The sequence below is a fragment of the Phascolarctos cinereus genome, unplaced genomic scaffold (genome assembly GCF_003287225.1).
Source record: "Phascolarctos cinereus isolate Bilbo 61053 unplaced genomic scaffold, phaCin_HiC Scaffold_1;HRSCAF=81, whole genome shotgun sequence".
In the NCBI taxonomy this organism is placed as follows: Eukaryota; Metazoa; Chordata; class Mammalia; order Diprotodontia; family Phascolarctidae; genus Phascolarctos; species Phascolarctos cinereus.
Window position 1 is genome coordinate 148,179,757 of NW_027555514.1, and position 22,112 is coordinate 148,201,868.

The following is a 22,112-nucleotide window of genomic DNA, read 5'->3' on the forward strand; positions in this document are numbered from 1 at the left end:
ATTATTCTGAGAAAGAGTCTACAGGCCACACAAGCTGCCTATGTCTATGACAAAAGAAGGGTTAAAAACTTGTGGGACCTACAGAAGATTATTTCCTTTCCCCCATAATAATCCATCTAATGTTTTAAGACTGTTATTGTATTATTTCCCACTAAAGTATTCTCTAAACATCTTCACTTCCTTCAACTGATTTTGCCATAACTTAGTTTTAAATCAATTAACCTCACTGATCACTCCAGTTTGTTAATGTAGTTCCTAAAATGTAGCATTCAGAAATGAAAACAGTATTTTCATTTTGAGTATGATGGTGGTATACAGTGGGAGGAGACATTATTCCATCTGTTTATTATGATGCCACACAACCCAAAATGAATGGAGTTTTTCTAACTGCAATACAGCCTTACTACCTCCTACAGAGCTCAATATATATAAAATTTTCCAAATTTTTTTTCATAAGAACTATCTACCATGCTGCAATTATGGAATAGCTATGGGAATCCAGTTATAACACTTTGCAGTTATCCTATTACATTTTATCTTTATATTAGCCCATCATTTGAGTTCTCTGACATGTTTACATCATGATTCTTTAATTAAGGTATTAGCTAGTTCTTCCAGTTTTTCATATGTTTAACAAATTAGCTGATATGACAAAATTATTGGTAAATTGTAATCTCTCTCCCTCTTACTTTCCCTCCCCCTCTCTCCCCTTAACACTTCCATCTCTCTCTGTATCTCTATCTGTCTCTCTCTGCCTCTCCCTTCTCAATCCCCCACCCAGAGCTAATTCAGCTACAACACAGATGTGCCATGTGTATATAACTATGAAAAAATATCTTGCTTTAAGAAATGTAATTATAGTAATCTGCATCCAACTTCTTACCTGATAGAAGAAGGGTAGGGACTGTACCTGTTATTTCATTTCTATAGAGAATTTCTAAGAGAGCTTATTACCTCTGCCATGAAAATTGGCACCTTTTCTATAGTTTATAATCTTAGAGAGTTGCCTAAAGCAGAAGTATCAGTTGCATATGGCTAGCAAAACTCCCAAGTAAAGCTGGAACCAGATTAAAATGCAATTGGGAAATGTTTAATAAAATAAATAAAATATAATTAAAATAGATAATGTCAATTTGTGATTTTATCAGTCAATATGGGCCTGCAGGGATCCATTTCTATTTGAGTTTGACTCCATTGGCCTTGAGCACTGAATACTCTAGTTTAAGTTAAATGACTTATTGGGATCACACAACAATTATGTGTAAGAGGAAGGAGTTGAAATTAGTTCTTCCTGGATGTAAAGCTGCTTCACTTATATGGGATATCTATCTATCTAAGTATAAATATACACGTACACACATATATTACATATTATGTGTAGATATTAATGTAGGTAAACACATATGTTTGTCTATATGTATACACATATGCATGTCTCTATGTATATACACATGTTTGCATATGTGTATGTGTGTGTATATATATATATATTAAATTATATATAAAAGTATAAGGCATTTTAAATATACCTTGTATTTTCATTTATATGAATAAGATATCCTAAATATATGATTGTATATATAATACGTGTACACATGTTTATAAGTGTATACATGCATTTGTGTACACATATATGGTGTTCATATCTACATATATACACATTTATGACATCTTGTTAATGAAATATTCACTTGGACTGCATGAAAATGGGTAACATGTAATTTTCATCATGATAAGGAATATATTAAATAGAGAAACCTCTATGATAAAAGGAAGACAAATTATTCATAAGAATAGGTGAAAATGGACCTATATATACTCAGTGTTATCAAAACCAAGGTTCAGCTTCAATGATTATGGGGACATAATGTGTATTGCAGCATAGGCAAATAAGTTAGAAACTCCCCTGTCATTTCTCATTTCCTAGAAAATGTGATTGCTAGGGCAACCCATAAGCTAAAAGAAATACTGAAAAAATTAATTTCCTAAACAATTTGTAACTTTCTGAAGGAATGAATGTTTCCCTGGCTCAATTATTTATGCAAATCTTTATTCTTTCTACCAAAGATATTAGAGGATTATGTAGAGTCACCTTATCCCCACAGGAATACTGTGTATGATTGTAAGAAGAGAAAGATGGCTAGCATGCCCTTCCTAAAATACTTTTTCATCTTTCACATTTGATACCACAGGGTATTCAGAGATGGTCACAGGAAAAGTAGCAATTATCACTAAATGGCTAAATGACTTGTCCCCAGTCTAAGAATTCTTCAATTAAGCTTTTTCTATCAGGTTACTTAGTTCTGAGTAGAAAAATACAGTAAAACTAGCAGAGTGACTTCACTGGTGAAGAACATTCCAGTTCTAAGTAAGGGAGTTGTTAGGGATTTTTTTTCCCAGAATTTAAGTTTAATTGCATTAATAAGAATGAAAAATTTTGAAGGAATAAGAAATGGTATTTGATATAATAGAGCACTTAGCAAACTTTTGAAATGCATGTGCAAACTTGGACAAAATATTTCACATAATACTTGGGAGAATCATATATACAAAAAGTAAGTGTCCTCATTCAGGTCAAGTGACAAATAAGTGTCAGTAATGGATCCAGTACAAAGTGCCAGGATTTTTCTTCTCAAACAAATAACCTTGTGAAAAATAGTAACATTGACTTTGAGGATGGTATATGATCATGATGGAATATTACTTTGTTGTAAGAGAAGATGAACTTTATGATCTTAGAAAAACATGGATAGACTTGCATAAAACAATGAAGAGCAAAATGAGCAGAACCAAGAGAATGTCTTATGCAAACAGCAATATTGTTTTAATAACAACTTTGTACAACTAAGTAATTTTGACTATTATAAATACTCTAATGACAAATTAATTAACAAACTACAAATTAACTATCAAGGAAGACACTATCTGCATCCAGAGAAAGAACTTATAATTAGAAGTAGCTATGGAATGATTTTACATGTATATGTGTGTACATATGTATGTATATGTATGTGTGTGTATGTATATATCCATATAGCTGTGTCTGATGGTAGCCATCTTTAGGATGAGGGGGAGGAAAGTAAAAGAAAGTTACATGATAACTTTATTAAATATTTAAAAAGAATAGCAAGTTGTATATAATAGATCTGTAGTTTCATGTGCAATGGCTGTTTTTCCTATTCTATTACATTATGTAAATGCTTATTTTATTTCTTAAGTTCAGAATAAAATATTTTTAAATTAAGCAATAGAATGTATAATCAGCTAGTCATAATATACAAATGAACTATGATATTCAGAATGATAAACTTGTGGCATTGTAATATCCTTCAACAATAAAGATTCAATCAAAGCCAGTACTGTAGTCTTAATACATTTGAGAAAGTTTGTGTAAATGACATGAAATCAAACATATTATTTGATTTCACAAAACTTACTGAAGGTATTGATTTAGAGTTCAGTACTCAATCTTCCCATTTATAAACTGAAATCCAAATTATTAGAGAACCATAATTCATACTTCATCATTTGGGTTTATTATTTTAAAAACAATTACTTAGAATAGTTGGAGCTTGGGAGTGAAGAAATTGGATGAGTGATTGCATTGTAATAGTGATTAAACTTCCTATTAGTACATTCTGTGTAATTTGTAGCCTTAAACAACTGTCTAAGATTAAGGGAATTGCTTTAGCTCAAGCAACCAGCATTTGTCAAAACTTCATAATCTGAAAAACATCTTTCTGTTGACTACAATACACTTAGCTATCAACTAGAGCAATGTAGGTTGGAACAATATTAATTAGGAACATTAATTAAGCATTTTTCTATACTGTACTTTTAAAACTTTTAAAGGAAGATACAAAGAAAATCAGATTGAAGAGCGGCTTTCAAAAATAGGCAAACTAGGAAATATCTTTGGGTAAGCACAGATACAGTTCAATTCTGTATATATCCTACATCTATATCTTTACATCCACAGTAACACCACTGATATATATCATAATATACAAATGATCTATGATATTCAGAATGATAAAATCAAGACACTGTAATATCCTTAATCATCAGAGATTCAATTAAAGTCAGTAAGATTTTACTAATGACATGGAAGGAATGAAAATGTATTTTTATTTAACATAAAGTTGTACAGCACATTATAAAAATAAAAACAAAATAACCTATTCTTCAAACCTTACTGTCAAAGTTACTGTCAACTTTAAATAATTATAATTAAACATATATGGGTATAGGTATATATCATTTTTATCTATCAATCTACCTATTATCACTTATACTATCATTATCATGAATAGAACCTCTCTTGAAAATGTTAGCAAGATGTAGTGGCTAGAAAGCCAATCCTGAAATAAAGAAGACCCAGGTTCAATCCTTTCTACTGACATACTAGATGTGTGACACTGGACAAATCATCAGGAATTCCATTTGGCCCTTTTCTCCTCAGGTGAACAGTCAATGAAGATGATTCTCTAGGTGTGTCTGCACACCCAGCCCAAGCTCAGTGAGAACGTATAACAACTATATGCAACTACTGGACCTTCCCTCAGGAAAACTTTGTAAATGAAACTTTTTTTTAAATAGCAAATTAATTAAATTCAACAAAAACTATGAAGCATTTATGAGACAAAGAATATGGAGAGGTAAAAAAATGTAGTGAAAACAATGTTTCTGTCTTTAGGGAGTTTACAGTCTAACAGGTATAAAATTTTTGCCTTACTATATGTACTTTAACAAGATCATCCAGATTCAAAAATTAAAGAGCAGAGATAACAATCTTGCCAAAACAGCAGAATGCACCTACTGTACTCTGATTTGTAAATCTAACTGTAGTTAAAAATTTAAAAGGCTACTTATGTTCACTAGTACCTATATTGGCCATCAATATTTCATGTATGGCACAGGTCAGACCTATGTTACACATTCAATGTTGTAATTTATTGAAGTGTTTTTAGAACATGACCACTAGAAAAAGAAATGTAGAAAGCCTAAAAAGCTAGAGGAAAAAAAAAATCAATGGATCTTTCTTCATTCTGAAGAGATTTTAATGATGGTCCCTTGTGGAAGAAAACATCTCTTGCTAGGAAGGGGAAAATAAGACCAAAATACAAAGTTGAAGTGGGTATCCTTTAAAAAAAATAAAGAACAACCAAAAGAGATGTGTAGGTTTTTAAAATAATGTGGTTATTATATTGTAGGCAGCGAATAAATCACTAGACCTAGAAGTAGGGACACCTAGGTGTGAATAAAGCCTCAGATACTTTCTAGCTGAGTAACCCTTGACAAGTCACTTGATCTCTAGCTATCTCAGTTTCCTCATCTATAAAATAGGGGAAATAATGGCACCTAGCTTTCAGAGTTGTTGTAAGGACAGAATAAGATATTTATAAAGCACAGTGTAAACTTTAAAGTAGTATAAAATTCTTGCTATTATTATAACTGCTCTTACTAATATGATCTTATATTTGTGTAGTACATTAGAGTTATACAATGCCCTCTAATATAGAGTATCTCATATGATGTTCCTAACAACTCTGTGTGGTGAACTGTTGTTATTATTATTATTTGTTATTATCATTAATCTCACCTTATATATATGATGGGACTAAGAAGTCAAGTATCTTGCCCAAAGTCATATAGCTAACAAATGACACAGCCAGAACTAAGATTCAGATCCTCTAATTTCTGGTATTATTCTTTTTCAAGATGCCATGAAGTATAATATCCAACTATAGCCAAAGCAGGAATAGCAATGAAAGTGATAAAGTCACTGGCAAGGTAATAATTCAGCTAGTCAATAAGTGTCTGGAATACTAAACAAAGCAGAAAAAATTTGTTTCCTTCAAGGAACTTGTATTCTAATGGGGGAGAAATAGTAGATGGTTAGTAATTTGAGAGGTGATGGCACACGACAGTTTTACAGTTTACAATTTATAGAGAATTTTTCCTGCATTATATCATTTGTTCTCAAAACAAGTAAGGTATATAATACAAATAAAGATATACCAATTCTACAGATGAAGAAACTGGGATGAGTTCAGAAAGATTAGGTGACTTTCCAGAAATCACTAATCATGTGAGTGGTGGCAGAACAGGCCTTTGACCATACATTTCTTCTGACCTCAAAACCAATTAGTACTATTTCCACAACCATCACAATAGCTTCTGAATTGGTCTCCTTCCCTTCCATCTCTCCTCTCTCTAAACCACGCTCTTCCAGACACTTACCAAACTGTCATTTCTGTAGCACAGGTATGACAATTTCATTGCTCAAAGTGTTTTAGTGTTGTCATTGCCACTAAGATAAAATGCAGTCTCTCCTGTTTAACATTTAAAGCCCTCCATAATCTGCTCAAATCTTTCTTTCTAGAAAGATTTCATGTTACTCTCTATTATTCACTTTATGTTTAAGTCAAATTGGGTTACTTGCTCTTGTTTATATACAACATTCCATCTTCTAGCTTCATGCCCTTGCACCTGCTGTCCCACAATGCCCAGAATGCATACTTCTCCACGTATGCATCTTGGAATCACTAGAGCCATTCTAGCTCAGCTGAAGTTCTCCCTCCATTAGGTATCATTTCCTTACTTGCCCCGGTTTTCTGTGTTCTTTCTACAAAAATTTCCTTAATGCTTATTTCTTTACTCTGAATCTATGTGTATCTGTACATGTTTATATGTTATATAGAGACACATGTATATATGTATATACATATGTGTATACATGTGTGTATATCAATAGCCAATGCATATACTAGTAGTGTATATGTATATGTCTGTCTGCCTATATATGTATATATACATACAAATACCTATATATAGGTAATATATGTATTCATATATATATATATATGTATACATACATATGTACTTGTGTGTATGTATGTATGAAAAGCTGAGTTGGAAGAATTGATGCTTTCAAATTGGCTGGAGAAGACTTTTAAGAATTCCTTGTACAGCAAGGAAATTAAATCAACAAATGCTTAAAAAAATTAACTCTGACTATTCATTGGAAGGACAAATACTGAAGCTGAAGTTTAAATACTTTGGCCACATAATGACATACAGGACTTATTGGAAAAGCCTCTGATATTGGGACAGATTGAAAGCAGAAGAAGGGGACAGCAGATGATGAGATGGATAGATAGTTTTATGGAAGCAACAAACAAGAACTTAGACAGACTTCAGAAGATATTGGAGGACAGGAGGGCCTGGCATGCTGTGATCTGTGGGGTTATGTTATTAATGAACAATAAATGAGTGCATGTATGTATTTTCTATTTTTCCCTATTACGTTATAAACTTCTTAAGGAGAGACTTTTTCCTTTATTTTTCCTTTATATTACTTGCGTCTAATAGTGCCTTACACATAGTAGGTAATAAATGCTGGTTGAACTGAACTGAATTGAATTAATTCTGCATATGCTTCATCTTTCAGTAAATCTCTTTCCTGACACTTTTAGAACCTTCTAATGGAAACCCAAACATTGACTCACTATCCCACACCCTGGCACTTAAGTTAACGTGTAATAATATAGCAGATTAGTTGATGATCAATTTGGACACTTTAGAAGGTGTCAAGGCCTAAAACAAATGGAATATTGGACCTAAAAGCATTTTTAACTGGAGGTGAGGGGGTTAAAGGATAATGGCATGTCAGGGCAGATAGAAGTTTTAAGTCCCTGAGTAGGGAAGAGGTAATGTAGGGGCAATGAGAATGCTGGCTTCAATGATGGAGATTTCAGGACATTTATCAGGGTGTTAAGCAAACATCCAAAGAATGTAGGAGGAAGGAAAGTATTGAAGGTGGAAGATGGATGCAATAAAGAAGACTTAGAAAGTTATAAAGTGTGAAGAAGATAAAGTCTTTTAAAAGCTCACAATTCAGTGACTCTTGCCATATAACATGAAATCCATGCTACAGGATCACATACTATTTCTAGCCATTTTCACAGAAAAACAAAGTGGACAGTGTACTTGTCTGTCTCAACATTGTCTATCAGACTGCAATAAAATGCCTAGTATATTCTGTATGACCAGTTATTTAGGTGAGTGGAAGCTGAGAGATGTGGTAGGTAAAATCTGAAATAACTGGGAAAAACAAAGATTTGAGCTTCTGAGCATATTGGTTTATTAAGCAATGTATGCTAATTGCATAACAAATTGAGACCAGGCCTCCTTAGCTTTGGCACTGTCTCCCCTGAATGCAAGGGAGACAGATTTTTATGCATCAAAAAGAATTAATCAAAATAAAACAAATTAGCTAAGAGAAAACAATTAACCAGGATACAAAATTAGGCAATCTGGTTTCTAACTAGAAAAAAAGATTAGGGACTTTCTGAGTTGGGACTGAAAGTGTGAACAGGTGCAATTCCCTGAAATCAGAAAAAAAGAATTATCCCACTCCCCTCAAGTATCTCCACTCAATCAAAGGGTCATGTAAACAATAACCGACTGACTAGTACGAGGCCAGTTTTTAGATAAGACATGTGGGTTGCTTGAGATGTGTAATTGAGAAAACTCTTGTATAAGTCTTTGGATGTGACTGGGTTTCTAGTCAGCATAACCTAGGTCCTTAGTTAAAGGCGTCTAAGCATGTAGTAGGTAGTCCAACTTCCCAGCCAATTGGCTACATTTAAACAATGTGATAATGTTTTCTAACAATTCTCGTAATTGAGTAAAGCTTTCTCACAATACAGAAATTGAACTAGATCCATGGTTGAATAGAAAGAGAACTGAACCAGCTCCAGAACTGAGTCACGAGATGGAGTCAGTTTGGTTCAGCCAATCCCCATAGTTCTCTCAGAGGAAACCCAGAAACATTGGACCCACTAAGCACACCATAATCTGACAGCCTCCGTTTGATTGAAATAGTGATTTTTTTTCATTATGACATATAGTCACACGATAAAATGTCCTTGCAGACACCTCAAAGACCTTTTGATGAGTTATATACTTATCTCTGGCTCTAGTACTTGCCTTATTCTCTCTAATTTCTGATCTTACTTTCTTTTCAATACTCTCTACCTGTTTTTAAGTGACAGATGCTCAGCAAATTATATATGGTGTGATAAGAAAATTTATTTAGCTTTATTGTAGAGTTAATATGTATTGCAATAAAGATATGTACATATATTCAAGCACTATTCATCAGCATCTGGAAGAAGGGGAATAGGCTGTGAAGGTCAATTAGGACTCAGCTACTTTCTTTTCTTGCCATAGAAAGCTAAATGCTTAAGTATGCATTCCTAATATTGACTGATAAATTCCAACTGAAAAGCTCAAGGTGGATCATTCTATGAAGTCTGAATCTAAAAGTTAAAAGCAATTTGGAAAAACAGCATTCAATTTCAATGGGACACACTAGGAAAATGCATCTATCCAGAGTCTCATTTTGTACATTTTTATGGAAGAAAAGAGGCAGTCATGAGACCTGCTTACTTTGTTGTCATTTTCTGCTTTTCCAAAGATTATCTTTGCCACAAATGTGTCATCAGACTTCTGAATCTTCTGGATTCCAACTGGACTATACTAAAAACTTGTCAAGGGGCAGGTAGGTGGCACACTGGATAGAGTGCCTGACCTGGATTCAGGAAGACCTGAATTTACCTCTGGCCTCATACACTTACTAGCTACATGACCCTAGGCAAGTCACTTAACCCTGTTTGCCTTAGTTTCCTCATCTGTAAAATGAGCTGGAAAAGTAAATGGCAAAACACATCAGTATCTTTGCTAAAAAAAAACCCAAATGGGGTCATAAAGAGTCTGACATGACTGAAAGTGCCTAAAACAACATAACCAGTCAAAGGGAAATTTTACCATGGATGAAGAAAGGCTTTTTGAATGGTATGATAAGTTTTACAAAAGCCACACTAACGTCTCTTTTAGTAGATTGTTCCAATACATGTCATCTTTCACTTTCTTGTTTTCATAGCATATTTTCAATTTATCACAAATGGTTAATGTATTGCCAATTAAATTCAATAAAATTAAATTTGTTCCAACTCAATTCAATTCAATCAAATCCAATTCAACAAATATTGAATAAGCGCATGAAAAGCTCTGTGCTTGGCATTAGAGATGGAAATACAAAAATGAAACACTCTTTGTTCTCAAGGGGTTCCTATTTTTCTGGGAATATATAATAAGTGAACACATAAATAAAAATATTTTGTGGAATATGATTTCAAAAGTTACAGAGAACCATTAACTAGTGTGTGTTGGGCTTGGGTGTTGGGCTCAGGAAAGATTATATATAAGAACTGACACATGAAGGAAAAGAGAGATTCAAGATAGAAGTTCAAAGGAAATACATTCCAGATATGGGCCTCCTAGGCAAGCATAGAAATTGGTATAAAATATTTTAGGGTATTTGCTCATATGTCCACTGTGTGTTTCTGTATGTTTGCATGTGATACATGTATGGCAGAAGAAAAGATAATGGACAAGTCAGTATTTTGTGCCTCAAATGGTTGCTAAAACAGTTTATTTAAATGTATTGCTGTATAGAAGAAGTACATATGTAAATAGAATGATGAAAAAGAAGATGTCAGTACTTTGAAACTTCTCATTAAAGTTGAGTTGATCTTTTGGAAGATATTTCCAAAATAACCCCACTGAAAGACTTTCATTTGAAAATTAGCATCAGCCAACATACAGCCACCCATGTTATTCCATTTTCCCTAACAATTGCCTTTGATTGTTTTTTTTAATATCCAGACATGCAAATTCTTAATATTCAAAGCCTAATGGTAAATTTTCTGTCAGCAACAAAAATTCTTCCTTTTCAATCCATACTTCCATAAAAACTAAATTTTAAAAACGAAGCATAAAATAGAAAATTTACATTTAGCCATTGATTATATTTAATTAATGCTGTTCATATTGATCCATGGCTAACTTGATTTTCTTTGTTTTGAATTTAATTCAGTTAATGTATTTTGTCCTTGAAGAAAAAAAATAAGTACCTTTAAATATCCTCAAAGAAGGTTCAAGCAAGAAGAGTGGGATAGATTTAAAAATAAATAAAGTTACTGAGATATAGTAATAAATCATTCTTTACCTTGATATAAAAACATCTGCTCTTTGGGGTACTAGGAGGAAGGAATGATTTAAGTGATATAATAAAAAAGCAATAAATTCAAGTAGAGAATTCTTCCTAGTCTGCACAGTGTAGCTGTTTTTCCAACTTATTATAGAAAATCTTTGCACAAGAATTCTCTACTGATTTGTTTCTTGCTATTATATGACTAACTCAACCACAAGCTTGAATATTGAATCAAATTGTAGAGTTAGACCGAACATTAGAGGCTGTTGTTGTTCAATCATTATATTTGTGTTCAACTCCTTGTGATATCATTTTGGGGTTTTCTTGGCAAAGACAGTAGAGTGGGTTGCCATTCCTTTCCCCAGGTCATTTTACAGATGAGGAAATTGAAGCAAACAGAGTTAAGTGATTTGCCAAGGGTCACACAGCTAGTAAGTGTCTGAAGCTGGATTTGAACTCAGGAAGATGAGTCTTCCTTACTCCAAGCACAGAGATCTATCCAATGTGCCACCTAATTGCCTAGAAGCTATTGACTCTAATACCCTAATTTTACAGATCAGGGAACGGAGGTTCAGAGGTGTTAAAAGAAATAATCAAGGCTCCCTCCCTCCTCCTCCCCTCCAAAAAAACCCGACCTACCCCTAACTCCTGGGAGGGGTGGGGAGGGGAAGAGGAGGAGGAAGAGGTGGAAAGTAGCTTTGATCCCTCCTCCACCCCAGGCACCTATGGAGCAGTGTTCAAGGCCAAGAACAGAGAGACCCAAGAGATTGTGGTACTGAAACGAGTTAGCTTGGACGATGATGATGAGCGGTACCAAGCTCCGCCCTGAGAAAGATTTGCCTACTGAAGGAGCTGAAGCATAAGAACATTGTCAGGCTTCATGATGTTTTGCACAGTGACAAGAAACTGACCCTGGTTTTTGAGTTCTGTGACCAAGATCTGAACAAATATTTGGACAGTTGTAATGGAGACCTGGACCCTGAGACTGTGAAGTCATTCCTTTTCCAACTCCTAAAAGGCCTTGGATTCTGCCACAGCAGTAATGTTCTGCACCAGGATCTGAAGCCCCAGAACCTTCTAATTAACTGGGTGGTCACTTTGTGGTACTGCCCACCAGATGTCCTGTTTGGGGCCAAACTATACTCCACATCCATCGACATGTGGTCAGCTGGTTGTATCTTTGCAGAGCTGGCCAATGCGGGACGGCCCCTCTTCTCTGGGAATGATGTAGATGATCAACTGAAGAGGATCTTTAGGCTGCTGGGGACGCCAACCGAGGAACAGTGGCCTGCCATGACCAAGCTTCCAGATTATAAGCCTTACCCTATGTATACAGCAACAACGTCACTTGTCAATGTCGTACCCAAGCTAATGCCACAGGGGACCTATTGCAGAATCTGCTCAGGTGTAACCCGGTTCAGCACATCTCAGCAGAAGAAGCTTTGCAGCATCCCTACTTCTCTGAATTCTGCCCTCCTTAGCCAGGGGTCTCCTTTTCCCTTTCCTTGTCCAGAGAACCAAGCCCACTACCCTTGACCTCTCCTCTTGGCCCTCAGATTGGGAGCTGCTCAACCCATTCTTTCCTTGCTGGCCCATCCTGTTCCCTACCTACCCAGGGACCTCATGTGTTGAGGCAGGAGGAATAGACCCTGGAAGCTAAGGGTTTTGAGGCTCCTTTGTCCTCTCTTCTCCCCTGGCCCTTCCCCAGTCTCCTCCACCCCACTGGAAAAGGGGTAGGGGTGGGGATGGTGCTATGCACTTAAGCTCTGCTACTTGGGCCAGATGTTTGGGGTCAGCCTTGGTGGGGTCAGGGGTGTGAAGGATGGATGCCAGCCAAAGCCCCTGTCCCCCCACTTCCTGTGCTACTCCCCCTTGTGTATGCACTTTATTTAATTTCATAAATTGTCTTTTTTCCCACAAGAAAAAAAAATTAATCAAGGTTAGAGAGCTATTTTGTGCCATCCCCAGAAAGACAATCCAAGTCTCCCCAGTGCTGTGCTTTTCCATTATGCCACATTGCCTATAATATGACTTTTAATAATCTCCACCTAGTTATTGTCATACAGAATCTTATTCAGTAATGAGCCAGATGGTTAGTTTATCATGTCAGGCTATATTCCCATAGACTGCCATTGTTGTTTGTTACTTGTCTTTCATTCTTGAAGAGGATGATGACATCAGGGAGGTGATGCCATGATATGCAAGTGAATTGAATTTAACTGAGGGAGGGCTGTGCAAAGTTACCAGCCTCACTTTCTCCTCTATAGTCATATGGGTCCAATGGCAAGATGTAGATCAGGATAACTGGACATGCCCAGGATGCAGTGAAAGACCTTGGCCTTTATAAGCTAAGGTCTTTAATAGGTCTCAATTTGACTGAGCTGTGCCCATTCAGTGATCAAGGCTGGGTAAGAAAGAGAAGGGAAGGGAAGAGAAGGGAGAAGGAGAATAAGGAAGGAAAAAAGGAAGACTGACATTAAGTTATGTATAAAGAAAATCACTGTAGGGCTATCAACCATCTTTCTAATTTCTGTACACAAGTCTGCAACTGGTGACCAAGGAGATATGGTAAAAACAAGTAGATGATTCCATTCACACTCCTGGAAAATGACTCAAACGATCTCTTCTATTGGTAAGTAGTTTTATCCTATTTCTGTAATTGACCATATGTGGAGGACTTGGTATCTGTCTTCATTGTTGAGACCCAAGAGCAGATACATCTGACAGCAGGGCTTGTGGATATTATAGTGTGGGATCAAGTGGAACTAATTGGTCCAGGCAGGAGATGAAATTGAAATGAGAAAGAAGTTGACGCTTGAGTATTTAAACTATTCCCTGAGTCAAATATAATCTGATCATCATTCCAGTTAAAATTCTAATTCTCTTACTCTTTTTTCTTTACTTTCCAATGGTCTTAGATTAACTTTCTATGTCTAGATCCACCTGAGATATTTCAATCACTGCAAAACTGAAATGGGTCCTGGTCAGTAGTCCACTGGGGAAAGTTGTTGCAGAAGGACTGCAGAACAGTGCTGATCAGAAAATTGTAGCGTAAAATGCATTTTGGCTCAAAACTAAGCCTTCAGTGTGACATGACAAATTCTAAATGAACATTTCAATGAAAATCGTTTAGATCATAGATCATAAGATTGAGAACTGAAAGAAAACTTTTTTTTTTTTACTTTATGGATGAAGTAACTAAAGGCTAGGGAGGTGAAAAAACTAGCCCAAGGTCTAGACAGAAAGGAAGTAGCAGGGGGCAGAGTCAAGATGGCAGAGTGAAAGCAGCAACTTGCCAGAGCTCTTCCACAAACCCCTCCAAATACCTATAAAAATGGCTCTAAACAAATTCTAAGGCAGCAGAACCCCAAAAAAAGACAGAGTGAAACAAATTTCCAGCCCAAGACAACCAGGATGATTGATCAGAAAGGTATATTTGCACTGGGTTGTCAGCAGAGCACAGTGTGGCTTGGGTGCACAGGCAGCAGAACCTGGGCAGGCCTCAGAGGACTGAATCACAGGCAGCTGTAGTGGTTTCCAGACTCTTCAATCCACCCATGCCAAAGACAACTTAGAAGGTCAGTGGGAAAAGTCTGTTTCTGAAGTGCTGAGAGAGGAAGGTGGGGTCTCAGCTCCATTCCCTGAGAACACAGGTGGGCAGCTGCTTCCCGAGCTTTCAGGCCCACAGACTGAGGGGGAATCCAGTGGCTGATCAAAGGGGGATCACAGGGATCTCTCTCCTGGTGATGAGACAGGAATCTCTTGCTTTGCCTATGCTTGGATCTGGGTCACAGTTCTGGACGGGGGTCCTGGGGTGAGGAGGAGCGCTGGCACGGTGGGGCTTGTAGTGGCTGTGGATGGGAAACCTTCTTCACAGTTCCAGGACAGAAAGAAGTGCTTATGGTCACTAACAGATCACTGCACAGGCCAGGAAAGGAGTAAACACCTCACCCCTTATCATACCACCTTGCAAGAACTGAAAATTTATGGGTCCCTACAAGTATCTTTGAAAAGAGCTTTATAAACCCCTGGAGCTTGGGACAGTACATTCTCCACATTGGAAGCAGATACTTACCTTAACAAAGAGTTTAAAACTCAAATAATTGGCAGGGATCATGAGCAAGCATCACAAAAAGAGTCAGATTATATTATCTTACTTTGGTGACAAAGAAGATCAAAATATATAACCAGAAGACAACAAAGTCAGAGAGCTTCTACATCCAAAGCCTCCAAGAAAAATATGAATCAGTCCCAGGCCTTGGAAGAGCTCAAAAGGGATTTTGAGAAGCAAGTAGGAGAAGTAGAGGAAAAACTGGGAAGAGAAATGAGGGTGATGCAAGAAAATCATGAAAAACAAGTCAACAGCTTGCTAAAGGAGACCCAAAAAAAATACTGAAGAAAATAACACCTTAAAAAATAGCCTAACCCAAATGGCAAAAGAGGTCCAAAAAGCCAATGAGGAGAAGAATGCCCTAAAAAGAAAAATTGGCCCAATGGAAAAGAAAGTCCAAAAGATTACTGAAGAAAATACTGCCTTAAAAATTAGGATACAGCAATTGGAAGCTAGTGACTTTATGAGAAATCAAGACACTGTAAAACAAATCCAAAAGAATAAAAAATTAGAAAACAAGGTGAAATATCTCATTGGAAAACAACTGACCTAGAAAATAGATCCAGGAGAGAGAATTTAAAAATTATTGGACTATCTGAAAGCCATGATCAAAAAAAGAGCCTAGACATCATCTTTCAAGAAATTATCAAGGAAAACTGCCCTGATAGAAGAACCAGAGGGCAAAATAGAAATTGAAAGAATCCACAGATCTCCTCCTGAAAGAGATCCCCAAAGGAAAACTCTAGGAATATTGTAGCCAAATTCCAGAGTTCCCAGGTCAAGGAAAAATATTACAAGCTGCCAGAAAGAAACAATTCAAGTACTGTGGAAACACAATCAGGATAACACAAGATTTAGCAGCTTCTACATTAAAGGAACACAGGGCATGGAATATAATATTCCAGAGGGCAAAGGAGATAGGATTACAACCAAGAATCACCTACCCAGCAAAACTGAGTACAATCCTTCAGGGGAAAAAATGGTCATTCAGTGAAATAGAGGACTTTCAAGCATTCTTGATGAAAAGACCAGAGCTGAATAGAAAATTTGACTTTCAAATACAAGACTCAAGCGGAACATGAAGAGGTAAACAGGAAAAAGAAATCATAAGAGACTTATTAAGGTTGAACTATTTACCTTTCTGTGTGGAAAGATGATATTTATAACTCATGAGACCTTTGTCAGTATTAGGGTAGTTGGAGGAAAAAAATTAATGTATGGATAGATAGATAGATAGATAGATAGATAGATAGATAGATAGATAGATAGATGGCACAGGGTGAGTTGAAGATTAAGGGGTCATATCTGGAGAATAAAATTAAGGGATGAGAGAGGATTATATCTGGAGAAGAAGAAAGGGAGAGGTAGAATGGGATAAATTATCTCACAAAAAAAACAGAAAAGAAAATGCTCTTAGTGGAGGGAAATGGGGAAGGTGAGAGGAATGAGTGAATCTTATTCTCATAGGATTTGGCTTAAGGAGGGAAGAACATACACATTCAATTGGGTAAGGAAATCTGCCTTACCCTACGGGAAAATAGGGGAAAAAAGGGACAAGAGAGCAGGGGGATAATGGAGAGGAGGGCAGATTGGGAAAGAGGGTAATCAGAAGTGAATACTTCTGAGGAGGGAAAAGGGTCAAAAGAGAGAATAGAACAAATGGGAGGGCAGAATAGGATTAAGGGAAATAGAGTTAGTTTTTCACAACATATCTACTATGGAGGTGTTTTGCATAACTGCACATGTATAACCTATATTGAGTTGCTTGACTTTTCAACAGGGGTGGTTGGGAGGGAGAAAGAGAGAAGATTTGAACCTAAAGTTTTAAAAACATGTGTTTAAAAAATGTTTTCACATGTTACTGAGAAACGGGAAATACAGGAAATGGGGTACAGAAATCTGTCCTGCCCTACAGGAAAATAGATGGGGAGGGGTATAAGAGAAGGGGGGGGAGATAGAAGAGAGGACAGAGTAGGGGAAGGGATATTCAGAGTGCATGCCATCTTGGGGTAGGTGGAGGGGTGAGATGGGGTGAAAATTTGGAACTCAAAATCTTGTGGAAATAAATATTGAAAACTGAAAATAAATAAATTTATATATAAAAAAAAGGAAAGGAAGTACCAGACCTGGGAATATGCTCTGGCCAAACCGGTACTTTCTACCACTCACAACTTATGTCATTCTTTCTCTTGTAAAAACACATTACTAGTGGCAGCTTAAAGGTGCAGTGGATAGAACACTGGTGCTGGATTCAGCAAGACATGAGTTCAAATCTGGCCTCAGACACTTGACACTTACTAGCTGTGTGACTGTGGGCAAGTCACTTCACCCCACTACCTCACAAAAACAAAACAAAACAAAATAAAAATTAAAACAAACAAACAAACAAAAACCATTACTTATATCTTAGATAATAGGACACTGGCCAATAATCCCCAGACTTTCAAGCAAGAGCAAATGTTCACTGCCTAAAAATGATAGCAATAATCTCACCAACAATAACTCTCATTTAGGCAGAACTTTAAGTTTTGCAAAGTACTTTCTTCATGAAAACCCAGTAGGATCAGCAGTGTAAATAGTACTATTTCTCTTTTAGAAATCAGGAAACTCTGGCTCTGGGAAGCTGTAACTTGTCATGGTCAAAAACCTTTTTAGTATCTGGTGTGTTCGGTCTCCTCAGTCCATCTTCAACACCTGTTCCTCTGTTTCCACTGCTTCCCTATGGCCTGAAATAATCATCACTAATTTACACAAGTCTGAGTGTGATTTGGGATATTTCAGGAGAAAAAAACAGGCACACACATCAATTAATGGCTATAGATCTAAGCTAAATTTTTTTTTCACACCTACATAAATTTTAAAGGCATAGTGGTCATAAAGTGGTTTTTCATAAGTATTTTCAAATGCAAAAAAGAGAAAACTATGGGTGAGAGATAGAAGTAAGGTTTGGTTTGGACATTTGACCAAATGGATAGAGCATATTGATAATAAAGCCAAAATCTTGGTTTTATTTCCTATCTGGACTAGTTAGCTTTGCGCTCGGATAAATCTCTCCATCAAGGCCACCGATTTGTCCTCAAACTCTACTTAGCCATTTTACAGTGTGACTAATTAGTCATTAGAAGAATGAGGCTGAGAGGGAAAAATGATATTCACCACTACTAGGCAAATAACTTCAAAGGGCTCAGGATATCATCTTTATACAAGCCTAGCACCATTTTTATGTGCCTATGTTCCTGTGATAAGGTACTTAGCATAAAGTCACAAAACCAGTTAATATTTCATGATAGGTGCATAAATGTTTCAGAGAAGTGAAGGTGTAGATTGCAGGTTCTTAATTTAGAGTTCATAGAATCCCCAAGAATCTAGTAGGGGGCTTGTCAACTTGGATAGAAAAAAAAATCTTTATTTGCACTAACCCCTAAGTAAAATTTAGTATTTCTTTCAATTATATAGCAACATTATTCTGAGAAGGTGGAACTATGCTTCACCAAACAGCCAGAGGGGGTCCAAGACACACACAAAAAGTTAAGAATCCCTGACTGCACTGATAGAATGGTGGATATACCAGCTGTTACCATATATGCATAATAGGGATTTTACCCTTTAGAAACAAAAACGAGACAAAAAACACTCAGAATTCATGAATTACAGAATCTTAGAGTAGGACAAGACCTCAGAGGCCATCTAGTTTGGCCCATACATGAACAAGAATCACATCCACAAACATACTCTGCCAGTGGTCATCCAGTCTTTACTTAAGAATTGTAAGGAAGGGCAGGGCTCTTAGGGCAGCTCATTACATATTTGTATAGCTCTATTTGCTAGGCACCTTTTTCTTTTGTCAAGCCTGTCTGCTTCTTTGTAGCTTCAATGCTTTGCTTCCAATTTTGCACTCTGAGACCAAGCAGAGAGAATAAGTCTATTCTGTGCTATAACCTTCACATTTGTAACACAGTTATCATCTACTCTTGCCTCCTCCCTTTCGCCAATGGAATCTTCTCTTTCCAACAAACACTCTTAGTTCCCTCGGAAGATCCTCATATAACATGGCCTTTCATCATCCTGATTGTCTTCCTCTGAATGTATGGCAGTTTATCAATATCTTTGTTAAAATGTGGTGCTCCACAATTTGGAACTATGCCCAAAAGTCTATAAGACAGTACATACCCTTTGATCCAGCCATAGCACTATTAGATCTGTATCCCAAAGAGACCATAAAAATGGGAAAAGGACCCACATGTACAAAAATATTTATAACTGCTCTTTTTGTGGTGGCAAAGAACTGGAAATTGAGGGGATGCACATCAATTGGAGAACGGCTGAACAAGTTGTGGTATGTAAATGTAATGGAATACTATCGCGCTATAAGAAATGATGAACAGGCAGATTTCAGAAAAACCTGGAAAGACTTACATGAATTGATGTAGAGTGAAGAGAACAGAATCAGGAGTACATCATACACAGTAACAGCAAAGTCGTGTGATGATCAACTGATAGACTTAGTTCTTTTTAGCAATATAATGCTCCAAGATAATTCCAAAAGACTCATGATGAAAAATGCTATCTACATCCAGAAAAAGAACTGTGGGGTCTGAATGCAGATCGAAACATACTATTTTTACCTTTTTTTCCCTTTTCATGGTTTTTCCCTTTTCTTCTGATTCTTCTTTTACAACATGACTAATGTGGAAATATGCTAAATATGATTGTACATGTATAACCTGTATCAGGTTGCTTGCTGTCTTGGGGAGGGGAGAGGGATAGGAGGGATGGAAGGAGGAAGAAAAATTTGAAACTCAAAATCTTACAAAAATCAATGGTGAAAGCTTTCTGTCTATCTAGGTAATAAAATACTATTAAGTAAAAAACAAAAGTAGTGCTCCAAATTCAATCTAATCACCTACTACTTTGGTGGAGTGGTTTAATAATATATCAGCATTGGCATATATCTTGGCATTTGGAAGTGATTCCAGGGAATATCTTAAACTATAATCATTCTTGAAACATGTTTTTCTTAAAAGGATTTAGTATCTATTTCAATATTTCTTTAATTTTATTTCTCTTTTCCTACAGTTTTTTTTATTAGATCACAGTTTTAACTGACAACCACAAATATTAGAAAGCTCTTGTATCACAAAGCCATACACATTGATGTTATCTGAACAATTATACTAATATTATAATAAATTTATTCATTAATAATAAATATTAATATTTATAGCTAATTAAATAAATTACTTCTTAATACATCAAGTTACCTATCTAAAAGAAAGCAGAAGAGAGAAATAAGAAAGGAAATTGGTATTTAATCAATGAAATTAGGAAAACATAATTATATATTGAAGAAATACACAAAAATAAGAGACATGGCTAGAATCTTTGTGAAACTGCAGCCTTTGTAAAACAAGCAGTCTACACTTAGGCTGCCCTTGAAAGAATCCAGAGGCAGGAATGTTTTATAAAAGTGTGTAATTACTGAAACTCCAAGCAGCTGCCCTGTAAATCTCTAGAGATGAAACTGGCTAAAGGCTAGGTTCTGTAGTTGTCACTGTCTCGGTTGAGTGGTCTTTAATTTGACCCCTAAATGACAGTCACACCTAGGAATAAGAATGAGAAATGCTTTTGACACAGGCTCCTTCACTGCAGCAGAGTCAAATGAAGCACAAAAAAACCAGTGCTCAGAACCATGCACTATATAAAAGGGCTTGCACATGTCATCTGAAATCTTAAAGAGCCATGCATTTAACTTTAAGAATACCACCCTTGGGACTTGGTATTAGCATGAGATTCCAACAGCTAACAGGGAATGAGCTGTTGTATTTTAACGCTTTCTGCATCTTAGGTTAAGACTCAGCATGAGCGATACGTGGAATTATAGAATTGGCTAGTTCAAAATTCATCATCATTATCAATAGAGGTTACGTTTCCTGGACTGTTGTGGATTATACCAACATATAGAATAAGTTTAGTAAAACTGTATTCTAATTATTCATCTTAACATGTAAATTGATAAAAAAAAAAAGTATAAACACTGTACCATGCAGCAAGTGAATATGAATAAATATTTTAGAAAACAACTGCCACAAGAAATACTGGAATAAAACCATAATAGTCAATCAACACATTCTGGTTATTAGCCAAAAATAAAAGTTGATATTTTATAGTATACCCAATGCAGTAAAAATTATAGACCAGTGGAATTTAAGAACTAGAAGAGACCTTGAAGATTATCTAAATCCTATGGTCTTAGCCAAGAAGGACTTATGGAGAGGTCATCTTGCTCAATTGTCTTATTTTGGGAAAAAAAATAAAATAAAAACTGAGATACAGCAAGTATAGGTTGGTTCCCCAGGGTCATACATCAAAACAGCCACAAACCTAGAACTAGAAACAAGTTTCCTAATCCCTACCTGGTTCAGTGTTCCTTCTATTATGTTGCCTGCTAACGTAGAAGAAATACTGTAATGTAGCACACTAGATATTGTGCTGGGTCTCGAGTCAAGAAGATTCCTCTTCCTGAGTTCAAATCTGACCTCAGACTCTTATTATATATGTGACCCTAGACAGGAAAATTAACCTTCTTTGCCTCAGTTTCCTCATCTGTAAAATGACCTGGAGAAGGAAATAGCAAACAATATCTTTGCCAAGAAAACCCCTAATGGGGTCACAAAGAGCCTGGCATGACAGAAAATGAAAGAATCTCATGTGGAAGTGATATCAGAGCTCATGTAGCCCAGGGATATACTTCATAGAAATCTAACTAAGAAATCTTGGAAATTGTTTATGCAGCCTCCATTTGAAGACCCCTCTGCCCTAAGATGGTGTTCACTATCTCCAGTGGAAACCCATTGCAACTTTGGATAGGTTTACTTGTTAGGGAATTTTTCTTTATGGAAAGATAGAGAAGATGTACCATAAGGTATAGGTGGAGGATGA

The 22,112-nt window shown here is 36.2% G+C and overlaps 1 protein-coding gene and 1 pseudogene across 1 annotated transcript in view; one reads left to right on the forward strand and one right to left on the reverse strand.

Moving 5' to 3' along the window:
* LOC144455892 (membrane-associated guanylate kinase, WW and PDZ domain-containing protein 2-like) overlaps positions 1 to 22,112 on the reverse strand; it is a 458,301-nt gene that overhangs the window by 39,846 nt on the left and 396,343 nt on the right. The window lies entirely within an intron of this gene.
* Positions 9,442 to 12,543, forward strand: LOC110206900 (cyclin-dependent kinase 5-like; annotated as a pseudogene).